Source organism: Dryobates pubescens, chromosome 3, assembly GCF_014839835.1.
Source record: "Dryobates pubescens isolate bDryPub1 chromosome 3, bDryPub1.pri, whole genome shotgun sequence".
NCBI lineage: Eukaryota > Metazoa > Chordata > Aves > Piciformes > Picidae > Dryobates > Dryobates pubescens.
In genome coordinates this window covers 10,717,380-10,732,633 of record NC_071614.1, presented here as the reverse complement: position 1 = coordinate 10,732,633, position 15,254 = coordinate 10,717,380, and positions in this window count along the sequence as shown.

The following is a 15,254-nucleotide window of genomic DNA, read 5'->3' as shown; positions in this document are numbered from 1 at the left end:
GAGAAGCTGGAGGCTATGGAAGGATGCACTGTCTCATTCTTTTCCCCTCAGCTCACATCTGCAGCTGCCTCCAAACTCCCCTGCCTCTTTCTCTCCCTTTCCCTCTTTCTTCAGAGCCAGGCTGCAGACTCGTGTGAGATCCTGCCTGGATCTCATCAGTGACCATCTCTTGGAGGTCTAGGGTAAATCCATCAGCTCTTTGTTTGCCTAAACAGAATGGAGTCCTGATTGTCCAGCTCTCCCTTTTGATTCTCTTTGAATCCCTCCACTGGTGCTGTGTCTGCAGATTTTCACCAGTCTTGCAGACTCTCCCTAACTCCCCACACATCTGTGAGCTCCCTGTGACAGTCAGGGTGTTAATTGCTCTCTGTTGGTCTAGTCTGCCTTTTTCTCATGTTCTCCTAGAGTGGTCTTTGTGCCTTCACCTACAGTCACCAGCTGGTACAGCTGCCTTGGCATGACCCTAAGCCCCCCTCCAACAGGGATGGTAAGCTCACCTAAATCCTTGTCCCTTGAAACAGAGAAATGGTGTCAAATGTGCCTGTTACTGGAGAACTAGGAAGGTCTGTTTGCCCTGTGTGAGAGGTCCTAGGTGCATGGATTACCTCTCCCCTGGTGCAACTTGATGCCCTTCCTCTCATCCTGTCACTTGCTACCAGGGAGCAGGCTGGGCAAGGCAAACCAGCTGAGTGAAAGCCACTGAACAATCACAGAAGCATCCAGGTTGAAAAAGCCCCTCAGGATCACCAAGTCCAACCAAAAACCCTGCTCTACAAGGTTCACCCCTAAACCATAGCCTCAAGCACCACATCCAAACCACCTTTAAACACATCCAGGCTTGGGGACTCCACCACCTCCCTGCCCAGCACATTCCATTGCCTGACCACTCTTGCCCTGAAAAAATGTTTCCTAATGTCCAGTCTAAACCTACCCAAACGCAGCTTGAAGGCATTCCCTCTTGTTCTATCATTAATTACCAGCACCACCCTCTCCACAACAGCTAGTTGTAGACAGCAATTAGGTCTCCCCTCAGCCTCCTCTTTTCCAAACTGACCATCCCAGCTCCTTCAGTGGCTCTTCATCAGATTTATTCTCCAGGCCCTTCGCAGCTTCCTTGTCCTCCCCTGCACAGTTTGTCAGACGAGTTGTCCTCCACCCCAACAAGCACCTCTAAGGGTGGTATCCCTCACCTATAGACCTTGGTTACATGCAAACCACTTGCCAACCACATCAAAGCAGTCACTTCCATCACCAGTGGGGGTAGCCTGCTAGATGAAGAGCTATCAAGAGGAGGTTATCAGGTGAGCCATTCATTGCATAAACATGGCCTTCCAACAGGCACACAGGTACCAGCAGCAGCTTTGGTGCAGTTGGGTGCAGGGTGATACCTGGATCAAAAGCATGACTTAAACACACACCAGGGAACCAGAGCTTATTCAAGCTACGACATACATCACCGATGTGGAATGTGCTCGTGGCTTTCGCATACACTAAGAGATTTTGGAAGGTGTTATCAGCCAGGTTGAGAATAGTTACTCTCTCCTCCCACCTCTAGGCATTCTCTAAATGGAGAATCATAGAATTCAAGAATAGTGTGGACAGCAGAAGCAGGGAAGTCATTGTGCCCCTGTACTCTGCACTGGTTAGGCCACACCTTGAGTACTGTGTCCAATTCTGGGCCCCTCAGTTTAAGAAGGACATTAAGACACTTGAACGTATCCAGAGAAGGGCAACGAGGCTGGGGAGAGGCCATGAGCACAAGCCCTGTGAGGAGAGGCTGAGGGAGCTGGGATTGTTTAGCCTAGAGAAGAGGAGGCTCAGGGGAGACCTGATTGCTGTAGCCAGTAGGGAGCTGGTCTCTTCTCTCAAGCAACCAGCACCAGAATAAGAGGACACAGTCTCAAGATGCAGCAGGGGAAGTTTAGGCTGGAGGTGAGGAGAAAGTTCTTCCCAGAGAGAGTTGTTAGCCATTGGAATGTGCTGCCCAGGGAGGTGGTGGAGTCCCCATCCCTGGAGGTGTTCAAGAGGGGACTGGATGTGGCACTTGGTGCCATGGTTTAGTCATGCAGTCTGTGGTGACAGGTTGGACTTTATCTTTGAGGTCTCTTCCAACCTTGGTGATTCTGTGAATTGTTTGGGTTGGAAAAGCCCTCTGAGATCACTGAGTCCAACCATCCACCCAACACCACCACAGCCATTAAACCATGTCCCCAAGCCCCATGGCCTCACATTTCTGGAACACCTCCAGGAGAACTAGGACTGAATATACATTAAACTTCATTCACCAGAGAAGCGGTGAAAGGAGAGGTGTCTCTGCCTGCACTGGCAGTAAAGGTGGACAAAATAAGAATGAAGAGGTGTGTTTTCTGAACTAAACCCAACCCCAAACCTGTATGCCATGGAAAGCAGAACAACCAGAAATCTGTGTTTTAACACAGGAAGGCAAATTAATTCTTTGTGAAACAACACAGAAGTCAGTGGCACTACACCAGAGAGGAATTTTACCCAGGCTGTAAAGACAAAACAGAAGTGCAACGCAGATCAACAGAAGAGATTGCATTGAAAGTCAGAACTGTGTTTCTGTCAGGAAAAAAAAACCCCAACACAAAACACAACAGCTAACTAAATTTGTTTCCTGGAAGGAGATCCAACTTGGCTCTGCTGCAGCAGTGTAAAAGGATCCAAAATAAGTAACAGCAGGCAGCTCCACTACAATTTGCCTCTGATCAACATAATTTTTCCTCTGGTACCAAAGAAGAGCTGAACGGATATTGCAAGCGAGGCACCGTGTTTGGCTGCACAGAACACGAGAGAGGGGGACAACGCACTGCCCTCACCAGATTGAAGACACTGAGGTGCTGAGGTGTACCCAGAGCAGGGCAACAAGGCTGGGGAAGGGTCTGGAGAACAGGGCTGGGGAGGAGCAGCTGAAGCACCTGGGGGTGTTTAGTGTGGAGAAGAGAAGGATGAAGGGAGACCTTCCTGCTCTCTCCAACTCCTTGAAAGGAGGCTACAGTGAGATGGGGGTTGGTCTGTTCTCTCTAGTAACAAGTCATAGGACAACTGGAAATGGCCTCAAGTTGCACCAGGGGAGGTTTTGGTTGGGCATTAGAAGAAAATTCTTCCTTGTAAGAGGTCTCAAAGACTGGCACAGGCTGCCCAGGGAGGTGGTTGAATCCCTATCCCTGGAGGTGTTTAAAAGAGACAGAGAGGTGGTGTTGACGAACCAGCCTTGGTAAGGCTAGAAAATCACAGAATCACAGAACATTAGAGGTTGGAAGGGACCTCCAGAGATCATTGGGTCCAACCCCCCTGCCAATGGTTGGACTTGATGATCTTAAAGGTCTTTTCCAGCCCGAACAGGTACGTGATTCTATGATTTAAAACTCGCCTTATCCAGGGAGTCACTACATGGTCTTAAACACACCACTCTGCGAGGCCAGCTCCCACCTAAATGCTTTCTATTCCAGACACAGAAGCTCCAGCTGAGAGGGAGGGAATATTTTTCATTACACCCATGTTCTCTGCCTGTTTCTCTATGCATAAAGGTGTGGGGTCAGATCCCCTTGGCACCACTGAGGGCCTGTGAGCTCCCTGAAGTACCAGCATCATGCTAAATCCACCTGAAGCAGGAACTTTGGGGCTCTGGCTGTGGCAGTTTGCATGTACCAGCACACATTAATAAATGAACAGTGAGGCACCAGAACCGCAATCTGTGCATCTGTGTCTCTTTTATGGTATCCTGAGAGTGTTCCTAAAGTAGCTGGCATAGAGAAAGCAGAAATGATCATTCCTTCCCAGCTGGGCTCATGTTGAAAGGCTGTCTGACTGTGAGTGGCAGATCTGGTATTCTGTTAATTGTGAGAGACCCCACTTGGAATAATCTGCTCACATATTTTCCTTAACAGTGCATTTCCCCCACACATAAACTCAGCATAAAGCAATAAAAAAGCCTATGTGGGCAAGTCTTCTGCAGGCAGGGGAAAGGTTGGCTTTTTGGTATCCCATACTCAGGCAGCTGTTCATTTCTTCCTGAGTGAGACCCACAATGAAGGTTGGATGTCAGGAAGCACTTCATAGAATCATAGAATCAACCAGGTTGGAAAAGACCTGAGAGATCATCAAGTCCAACCTATGACCTAATACCTAACACCTCCTGACAACTAAACCATGGCTCCAAGTGCCACATCCAAGCCTTTTTTCAACACCTTCAGGGACGGTGACTCCACCACCTCCCTGGGCAGCACATTCCAATGGCCAATTACTCTTTCTGAGAAGAACTTTTTCCTCACTTCTTCACAGAAAGGGTAATTAGAGCCTGGAATGGACTGCCCAGGGAGGTGGTGGAGTCACCATCCCTGGAGGTGTTTAAGGAAAGATTGGATGTGGCACTTGGTGACATGGTCTGGGCGATGTGGTGGTGTTGGGTCAGAGGCTGGACTTGATCATCTCAGAAGTCCACTCCAGCCTCAGTAACTCTGTGATTCTGTGAAGCCTTCCTCATGCAAACCCATTTGTTCTCAGGTTGTTCCAACCCCAAACTGAAGGCTTCATTCACAAACACCTAGCAAGGAGTGCTGCTGAGAAGCACTCAACAAACCAGCAACAAATCAGCACCAGATAAGGAAACATATTAAAAACCCATACAAAACCTAGTAAAAGAAATAGAAACCCCCAAAAGCCTGAAGTTTGACAGCAATTCATCTGTAAAAATTAGATGCACACCAAATATTCCCCCCCCCCCCCAACCTTGCACCTCATTCAGGGAGGTTCAAAAGTGAAATTTAGCTGAGGGCAGTGGTCCTGAGGGACAGAGCAGCACTTGAGGTGTGAACCTGCCTTAAACCCAGAAGGATTCCACCGAAATCAATGGTTAGAGCAGGGCAAATCAGTGAGAGATCTAAATCTGTCCTAGCTGATTCCAGATCTATCTTTTATTTGCTATATGGCTTTAGGCAAGTCAGTGACCTTCTTTTTATTTTTCAGCTTCTCCATCCGTAAAATGGTGATAATGCTGCTTGTAACACAGGAAGATTGAGGGGACTAGTTAGCTCCTTAACAAGCTCTGGGTATGAAAATTGCTGGGGATCAATCAGTTTTAGTTGCCTCCATCACCTTTATTGACTCTTTATGATCTCAACACTCCGCTTTCTGCTTGCTTGTGCATCTCTCTCTTAAAACCCATGAGCTATAGCCTGGAATCCTCATTCTAGTTTGGCACTGTCTGCTTCCACAGCAGGATCCACGCCAGCAAAGCGAGTGGGAAATGTGGGACTTGTCCCTAACAACAACAAACTGCGAGGTTATTGCAGACAAAACTCATCAGCCACTGCACGGAACGAATCCTGTTCACATTTGTTGTGTTTGGTTGTGGTTTTTTTTTCCTTTTCCCAAAGGAATGTGTTTTAGCTGACCCAACAACACAAGCACAAACAAACCCATCACAAAATCCTCCCTTTTTCACCCTGATGTTTGCACCAGGAGTCGTTCCAACAGCAAAACGGGGATGGGGATTGGGGGGAACCCCCCGTAAATCCAGAACAACCCAACCTGGAAACACCCGAGTGTCTGACAGCTCGGCGAGGGACCTCTAGCGTGTGCTAGAACATTTCGTGTTGTGCTGCGGGCCTCATTAATACACCAAAAGCACCGCAGACATTTTCAACAGCCGGGGGGGGGGGGGAAGTTTCGACCTGCGGGGCCAGCATCCCCACACGGCCACCGTTCAACGCAACCCGCACCCATTCAACTCCCACCTCTTTCATTTTTACTTTTGGTTTGCTTGTTTCCCCGCGATTCAGCACGCTAAAAGCTCCTAACTTCCTCGGACCCAAGCGGGAGAGTTTCCCCGCCAGCTCCCCGGCCGCCTCCGCCGAGCCACCCCCGGGCGCTCGGGAGGCGAAGATTAAGATGAAAAAGTTGCGTTTCGGGCGCAGCTTTTCCCACCGAGAACAAAAATAATTGCTCAAACCACCAGCCCCCAAGCACCCACCCGCCTGCTGCCCGCGCATCGAACGCTGCTTGAGGAGCACCGCGGGGGTTGGGGAGTTCGGCGCTTTTCCTTCCCTTCGTTCCCCGCCGGCCGGCGGCTAGAGCCGGGGGTCTGCAGGGCAGCCCCCGCCGCGGAGAAGGGAGAAGCGTTTGGCTCGATTTTAATGAACAATCCGAGGGCGCTGGATGCCCCCAGGGCAGGTTCCAATGAACTTGTATCTCACTGATTGGAAACAGGAGGGGAACGGCGGTTTTTTATTTATTTCTTTTTCTGGTGGGGGGCAGACAGCGACCGGGGCTCCCGCTCTTCCGGGACGGCGCCCGCTACCCTGGGACGGGGCAGCGAGGTCGGTCCCGGGGTGTGGGGCTGGGACGCGGACACAGACACGGACACCCCGTCCCGCCGCCAGGGTGCCGGCGCCTCCGCCGCCTCGGCCCCCGCGGTTGGCTGCAACGGTGTCGGCGCCTCCGCCGCGGGCGGGTGGCGGTGGCGGCGCTGAGGGAACGGCAGCCGCTGCCCGGCGGCCTCAGCCTCAGGGCCGCGCTACCCTCCGCCGCCCCGGCAACAATAGGGCGCCGCGGGGGGCTCCGGAGGGGATGCGCGGGGGTGGTGGTGGGTGATGGCGGTTGGAGGGGGGGACGGCGGTGCCTTCTGCTGGCTTCCTCCCTCCCTTCCACGCACAGACAATGGCGGCCCCCTCCTGCAGCCCGCCGGAGAACAATGCCAGCCGCGCACCCCCCGCGCACGGCACACCGCTCTCCGTTCAACACCCGCTCCGCGCACACACCACCCCCTCGGCCCCGTCTGCGTGTCCCCCTCCTCAGACGGGCGGTGGGGGGAAAAAGGAGGAGCACCCCCCCCCCTCCCCCCTCCGCCCCGCTTTTCCCTCCCCTCCCTCTCTCCCTCCCTCCCTCCCCGCCTCCCCACGGCGCTGCGCGGGGGCGCGGGTTGCGCGGGGGAGCGCGGCGGGGCGAGGCAGGACCGCGCCGCGTCCCCGTGCGGGGTGCGAGCGCCCGGCACATGCGTGGAAGCTCCGGAGTCCCTCCGCACCCCTGCGCTGCAAACAACAACAATCCCGAGCAGCCCTTACCTGGAACATCGGAGCCGGCAAAGTGTCCCTTTTTTTTTTTTCCTCCCTCCTTTTTCTTTTTTCCTCTCTTTTCCCTTTCTGTCTTTCTTTCTTTTTTTTTTTTTTTTTTCCCCCTCCCCCTTTTCTTTCTTTCCTTTCTTTCCTTTTTTTCCCCCCCCCTTCTATTTTTTTTTCCCCCACCCCCCCCTCTTTTTCTCCCCCTTTCCTCCCCCCCCCCACCCCCCCAAACCTCCCACTTCCGATATTTCTCTCTCCCGGCAGCGGTCTGCTCTCCTCGCTACACCAGAGAGAAATGCAATAGCTTGGCTAAGGTAGACAGAGCAAAATACAGAGAATAGTTGCTCCAGGGCTTTGAAACCCCTCAAGGCAAGGATCAGGATACAATTAGCTCATGTCTCTACCTCCAGTCGGAATCAATCTCCCAAATAAAAGTTAAATTAAATTAACTGATCACACGGGCATAAAATTGATCTCCTTCGAAACGTGCATATAGATATATAGATATATAGATAGATAGATCGCGCGTGTTATTATTATTATTATATTTTCTTTCCGGATTTTTTTCTTTTTTTTTTTCTGGGTGGAAAAAACAGTCTCATTCCAGCCTCCAACTTGCTTTTTACTCTCCTCTTGCACAGAAAAGCTGATTTTAATCGTTGTGATTAGTTTTGATGTAACGTTTCCGCGGGCGATTTCTGCAAATGGATGGAGTGTTTCTTTGCCAGAAGAGGGAAAAGCAGCAGATGATGATAATTATAAGGATTGTTGGTTGTTTCTTGCTTTCCCTCTCTCTCTCTCTCTCTCTCTCTCTTTTTCTTTTTTATTTCTTTTATTTGTATTTAGATCTGGCTCTTCACTTCCCCGGCTTGACCTGACATTGCCATAGCGCTAAGGTCGCACAACTTGTTGATTGAGATCACCTCCCGTTTTGATCGAGGGGTATGCGATAATTTGGCAGTGGAGCAACACATTTTTCTCTTCCCTTGGCTATAGAACTTCCCAAATGACGTGTATAAAAATAAGCACATGGAGTCTGCTTTGCCCCAATCAAGTCTGAATCAATGCCTGGGGGTGATACACAAACTCATTTCAAATGTTCAACCATGCAGAATTGCAGAAAAAGATTGAAGGAGTTGCGCTGCGATTTTTTGTTGTTGTTGTTTTGTTTCGAAGCAGCAAAATTAAAAGAAAACAATTCCGTGTAAGCAAATCCAGGAATTTACCACTTAGGTTCGTGTGACACGGCTCACAAATGCTACTAACTTTCCTTCTCCAGTTATTCAGCTGCACTGGAGCCTTGCTTTATTCTTTTCCTTCAGTTGGGAGTTTGCGGCTCCCTTCTCCCGAAGAAAACAAACCGTGAGACAAGAAAATCATTTACAAATCGTATTCCTGATCACTTTTCTCTCTCTTTTTTTTTCCTGTCTCCCATTCTTCACCCCCCCCCTGCCCCCACTCCTCTGTGTGTTGCTTTGTGCAAAGCCCCCGCGCCTAGACGCTGGATTAATTTGTGGTGCTTGTGGGGAGAGTGGACTGTTTTGTCGTGAGCCTATGGGTCACCTCCCATTAGTGTCACATCCTCGCAGTATACTTTTGTGAAACGGTATGTTTCTAAACACTTCACAGCCCATTAACTCAGCGGCTTTGCTGACATTTCCTAGGAAAAAGACCAGGCTGTGAGGCCAAAACTGCCCAATAAAGCCCCTGAATAGAAGCAGAGGAATGCCCACAATTACCTTCTTACGATACGTTGTTAGTATTTTAAGAAAGCCACGCAAAATATAACAATCTCGCCTTGGTTTTTGTTTCCTCCCCCCAAGGCAGTTGCTGCAGCCTAAGGCGTGACTAATTCTCTTGCTTAAGAATACATCCAACCCAATACATTCTTTTTGTCTTCTCCGCAAATGGTAAGCAGGATAAAGGTGTCAGGACTTCTCAGGTAGGAATGGCACCGTTTGCAAATCCTTTGTCACTGCGCTGTAATGAGGACAAATGTGTTAGGTTAATTAACCAGGAGCGGCTACCACTCGCTTAGATGCTCCAAGAAGCACTCAGCAGGGCTTCATCTCATCTTTGTTTGCTTGTTCGGTTTGATACTCCTCCAAAAACTAGAAGCAAAACTCTCCTCAACCACTCCCACCTTCTCCAAGTGGGTTGGTGTGGGACAGGGTCATTGCAACCCCTACTAATGTTACACAAAGTCATTTTAAAGTGCCTGAAGCTGGCTTAATCTTAAAGAGGAGGCCCAGAGGAGACCTGAAGGGACGTTGTAGCCAGGTGGGGGTTGGTCTCTTCTCCCAGGCAAGCAGCACCAGAACAAGAGGACACAGTCTCAAGCTGCACCAGGGGAGATTTAGGCTGGAGGTGAGGAGAAAGTTCTTCCCAGAAAGAGAGATTGGCCATTGGAATGTGCTGCCCAGGGAGGTGGTGGAGTCACCATCACTAGAGGTGTTTAGGAAGAGACTGGATGCTTGGTGCCATGGTTTAGTTGATTAGATGGTGTTGGGTGATAGGTTGGACTGGATGATCTCAAAGGTGTCTTCCAACCTGGTCTATTCTATTCTATTCTATTCTATTCTATTCTATTCTATTCTATTCTATTCTATTCTATTCTATTCTATTCTATTCTATTCTATTCTATTCTATTCTATCCTGTTCTGTTCCATTCCATTCCATTCCATTCCATTCCATTCCATTCCATTCCATTCCATTCCATTCCATTCCATTCCATTCCATTCCATTCCATTCCATTCCATTCCATTCCATTTCATTCCATATCACAGAATCACAGAATGTCAGGGGCTGGAGGGGACCTCGAGAGATCATCCAGTCCAATGCCTCTGCCAGGGCAGGATCAGCCAGAGCAGATCACACAGGAACTCATCCAGGCTGGTCTTGAATATCTCTAGAGAGGGAGACTCCACAACCTCCACTTAGATTCTCATGGTTTGTCATTTAAGCCATGGCAAGGAAAAGTGTGGTTTCCATCCAGATGAGATGAAGAGTTACAAGTTCAGGAGACCTGTGTCTTGACCTAACTTTATTTGTGTCACTGCAAACCTTTTTATGGCTCTTTGTATGTGACTGACTTAAATGCTTCACTGCTCTTCTCTTTCTAATAAATAAACAAAGCAATGCCAGCAGCCTGGCACTCATTAGTGACCTGCATAATACAGAGGGGGGGAAAAAAAGCCCAACCCAAACAATCAGGAAAGGAACACGTTTTAATTTCAAGCTTGCCAGTGGCTCTGGTGGAGAGAGGTGAAGAAACTCAGCAATGTAGCATCCTTTAAAAGTGTGGAAAATATCCTTGTGCTGGTGTTTGACCTGCAGCAAAGAGTTTATTAAATGATGTCAGCACTAGATAGGAAAAGGTGTATTTTCTTAAGGAGTGAGAAAATATATTAGCCCAAGAAGTCTCATTTTGGCAAAACTTTCACCTGAATAAAAAAAGTCCTGGGCTTGAGCCTCACATCACACGTGGGATAAGGCAAATATCCACTGGGGCGGCTTCAAACCATTTTGGGTGGATATTTTTGCCTCCATTTGTGCACTGTGGCATCATGGTGAGGTGGTCAAAAATGCAAACACAGTGAATCATAGAATTATAGAATGGTCTGGGTTGGAAGGGACCTCCAAAGGTCATCCAGTCCAACCCCCTGGCAATCAGCAAGGACATCCCCAGCTAGATCAGGCTGCCCAGACCCCTGTCGAGCCTCACCTTGAATATCTCCAGGGATGGGGCCCTAACCACCTCCCTGGACAACCTGTTTCAGTGTTCCACCACCCTCATGGTAAAGAACTCATTCCTAACATCCAGTGAATGAAATGGAGGTGTTCTCAAAGATGTCAGCATTAACTGCTAGCCTGTACCATCACCATCTCTTTTCACATGCGAATGAAACACTTCCATAGCACTTTCCCAGGAGAGAAGACCCTGGCTTGCCTCTGTCACCCTTCTCACAGCTTTCAGTATCCTCAGTCTTCCTACCTTAACTCAGGCCTGAATTTACTACTGGTGTGGCCATACCTCTGATCTAGGGATGAATTTCTGTCGAACCATTGTTCGCAACAAACAAATTCAACCCAAAAGGCCTTCACAGATATCACAGAATCATGGGATCATAGAATCAATGAGGTTGGAAAAGACCTCAAAGATCATCAAGTCCAACCTGTCACCCAGCACCTCATGACTACTCAACCATGGCACCAAGTGCCACGTCCAATCCCCTCTTGGGACTGGAAGGGATCAGGGACTCCACCACCTCCCTGGGCAGCACATTCCAATGGCCAACAACTCTCTCTGGGAAGAATTTTCTCCTTACCTCCAGCCTAAACTTCCCCTGGCACAGCTTGAGACTGTATCCTCTTGTTCTGGTGCTGCTTGCCTGGGAGAAGAGACCAACCCCCTCCTGGCTACAACCTCCCTTCAGGTAGTTAGAATATATAGAATACATAGAATAAACCAGGTTGGAAGAGACCTTCAAGATCATCGTGTCCAACCCATCAACCAATCCAACACCACCTAAACAACTAACCCATGGCACCAAGCACCCCATCAAGTCTCCTCCTGAAAACCTCCAATGACAGCGACTCCACCACCTCCCCCGGCAGCCCATTCCAATGGCCAATAGTTGTAGAGAGCAAGAAGGTCTCCCCTGAGCCTCCTCTTCTCCAGGCTAAGCAACCCCAGCTCCCTCAGCCTCTCCTCACAGGGCTGTGCTCCAGACCCCTCCCCAGCCTCGTTGCCCTTCTCTGGACACCTTCAAGAGTCTCAATGTCCTTCTTAAACTGAGGAGCCCAGAACTGGACACAGGACTCCAGGTGTGGCTAACCAGTGCTGAGCACAGGGCACAATAACTTCCCTGCTCCTGCTGGCTATTCCTGATGCAGGCCAGGATGCCTAAACAAGTTAGGAAGATTTACCTCTATTGCCAGCTCGAGGGTGATTTGCATACAAAGGAGAACACATTAAGCCCAATTCTGTTCTGCTTTCCTTGGTGTTAGCTTTTTTTAAACAGGTTTACCTAAAACTACATCGTGTTTGTGCATTATGAATATTTTACTGGTGCTGCATAGCAGCCCTTAATGAGCTCAAACTGAGCTCAATATTTGATTTCTGAATATTTTTATTTTATTTCTCTTTCTTTGTTGTTTTTTTCTCCCCCTCCCCCCCCAAATCCTCACCTGTTCCTAATTAGCCTCTGGAAAACTGGAGCAGTTTTGCTGTATCACTGTCGATGGGAACAGGTTGGGAAACTGCAGCTTTTGAAGAGTTAGGCTCCCCAACGGCTGCAGATCATATGTGTCCTCTTGCTAAAGGGCATCATTTGTGATTTAGCTGTAATCCTGTCTGGAAACAAGTCCAGAGGCTCTGCTGGGGAAGGCTCCCTCATGTCAGCTTGACCTTCTTTTGAAACTTCCCTCCTGCAGTTCCATAGGTTCCATGCCTGGGCTGCACTCTTCTTTCAAAACTATGAGGAGGAGCAGCTAAGTGTGGAAAGAGAAGCTTACAACACTTGCCTGCATGAGATATTTTGTATGTGGCTCCTTTTTTTCCCCTCCTCCTTTTCTTCTTCGTAGAAAAACAAAAAGCATTTTGCATTGAGTTTGAAGGGGGAGATTCATGCACACCATTTCTCCAGATTTGTTTCCCCCAAGGAGTTTTAAAAAGAAAGTATTTATTTCCCCCCCACCACCACCACCACCACTCCTTTATTCCCAGTAACACTGTGATGCTGTGTGTGAAGAAACAGATTTTGTTATTTAGCTGTGAGATGGATTGGACACTGTGAAACATACCAAACAGTGAAGTAGCTGAAGCAGTAGCATTCCTGCTGTGTCTCTGAGAACACCGGGGAGCTGAGCTACAGCTCTGCTGCAGGAAGGCAGCTGAACTAAGCATGTAGAATCACAGAATGTTAGGGGTTGGAAAGGATCTCCAAATGTCATCCAGCCCAACCCTGCTTGCCAGGACAGGATCCCCCAGGGCAGGTCACACAGGAACACATCCAGGTGGGTTTTGCATGGCTTCAGAGCATGAGACTCCACAACCTCTCTGGGCAACCCTCACAGTGCAAAAGTTTTTCCTTATGTTCCCATGGATCCTCCACCTGCTCCAGCCTGCACCCATTGCCCCTTGTCCTGTCACTGGACATCAGTGAGCAGAGCCTGGCTCTGTCCTTCTGACGCTGCTCTGCACATCTTTATCAACAGGACTGAGGTCACCTCTCAGTCTCCTCCTCTCCAGCTCCCTTAGCCTTTCCTCATAGAATCATAGAATCAATAAGGTTGGAAAAGACCTTAGCGATCATCAAGTCCAACGTGTCACCCAGCACCTCATGGCTAACTAAACCATGGCACCAAGTGCCATGTCCAGTCCCTTTTTGAACACCTCCAAGGACGGTGACTCTCCCAGGGCCACTGCTACACCATATCCTTGAGCACCATATCTAGATGGCTTTTAAATACATCCAGGGACGGGGATTCAACCACCTCCTTGGGCAGCCTGTTCCAGTCTTTGAGACCCCTTTGGATATAGAAATCTTTCCTAATGTGCAGCCTAAACCTCTCCTACTGTAACTTCATGTCATTTCCTCTTGTCCTAGACTGAACCCTATTCTAATGAAAGACTACAGTGAGGAAAACAGTGTCACACCTGGAGTCCTGTGTCCAGTTCTGGGCCCCTCAATTTAAGAAGGACGTTGAGACTCTTGAAGGTGTCCAGAGAAGGGCAACGAGGCTGGGGAGGGGTCTGGAGCACAGCCCTGTGAGGAGAGGCTGAGGGAGCTGGGGTTGCTTAGCCTGGAGAAGAGGAGGCTCAGGGGAGACCTTCTTGCTCTCTCCAACTCCCTGAAGGGAGGTTGTAGCCAGGTGGGGGTTGGTCTCTTCTCCCAGGCAAGCAGCACCAGAACAAGAGGACACAGTCTCAAGCTGTGCCAGGGGAGGTTTAGGCTGGAGGTGAGGAGAAAGTTCTTCCCAGAAAGAGAGATTGGCCATTGGAATGTGCTGCCCAGGGAGGTGGTGGAGTCCCCATCCCTGGAGGTGTTCAAGAGGGGATTGGATGTGGCACTTGGAGCCATGGCTTAGTTGTCATGAGGTGTTGGGTGACAGGTTGGACTTGCTGATCTCTGAGGTCTTTTCCAACCTTGTTGATTCTATGATTCCATGATTCAATGAAATGTGTGTGTGTGTGTGTTGGAGGAGAGGGGTAAGGAGAAAAATAAGCTTTTTATTATCTTGGTTTTGCTGGTTTATATTCCACAAGTTGTATGAAATCTGCTTCTCAGTTCTTCTAGTCACTCAGTCACATCATGGTCCTATTGCCTGAGCCAGAGCTGCTCAGGAGCAGCTCTGCAATACAATGGAAGTACCTTCAGGGCACCATAGAAGTTTATATTAGTGTATCTCTTTGAGCATCCTTTGGGTGTTGGAATCTCTCTGCTTTCCTGCCTATAAAAATTATTCCCTGAGCAGACCTCACTGTGCAGAGACAATGAGCAGAGGCTTTTGCTGTCATTAGGTAACACAACACACCAACAACCTTCCCTCCTGGATTTTAAACATTAAACTCACCATCCTCAGATGTGCTGCTCAACTGCTACCATGAGCTTTTCAGAGAGAAGATGGATGTCACAGTGCTCTCTTCCAGTGCTTCTAAACACATCCTTCCAGGAAGTGTTCCAGAATGCATCTGCTGATGCTTTGAGATGGACAGCAAGTTCACCATGAGCCAGCTATGTGCCCTTGTGCCCAAGAAGGCCAGTGGTCTCCTGGGGTGCATTAGCAAGAGTGTGGCCAGCAGGTCAAGGGAGGTTCTCCTCTCCCTCTACTCTGCCCTAGTGAGGCTAAACCTGGAGTACTGTGTCCAGTTCTGGGCTGCCCTAGTTCAAGATGATCAGGCAGCTTCTGGAGAGAGTTCAGCAGAGGCTGCAGAGATGCTGAGGGGCCTGGAGCATCAATGTGAGGAGAAAAGGCTGAGATAGCTGGGGCTGTTTAGCCTGGATAAGAGAGCACTGAGAGGGGATTTTAATGATGGTAAATAGCTAAAGGATGGGGGGCAGGGGGGTGGGGCTGGACTCTTTTGAGACCATCAAGTTGAACCATCAACCCACGACCGCCATGGCCACTAAACCATGTCCCCAAGTGCCACGGCCACAGGTTCCTTGAACA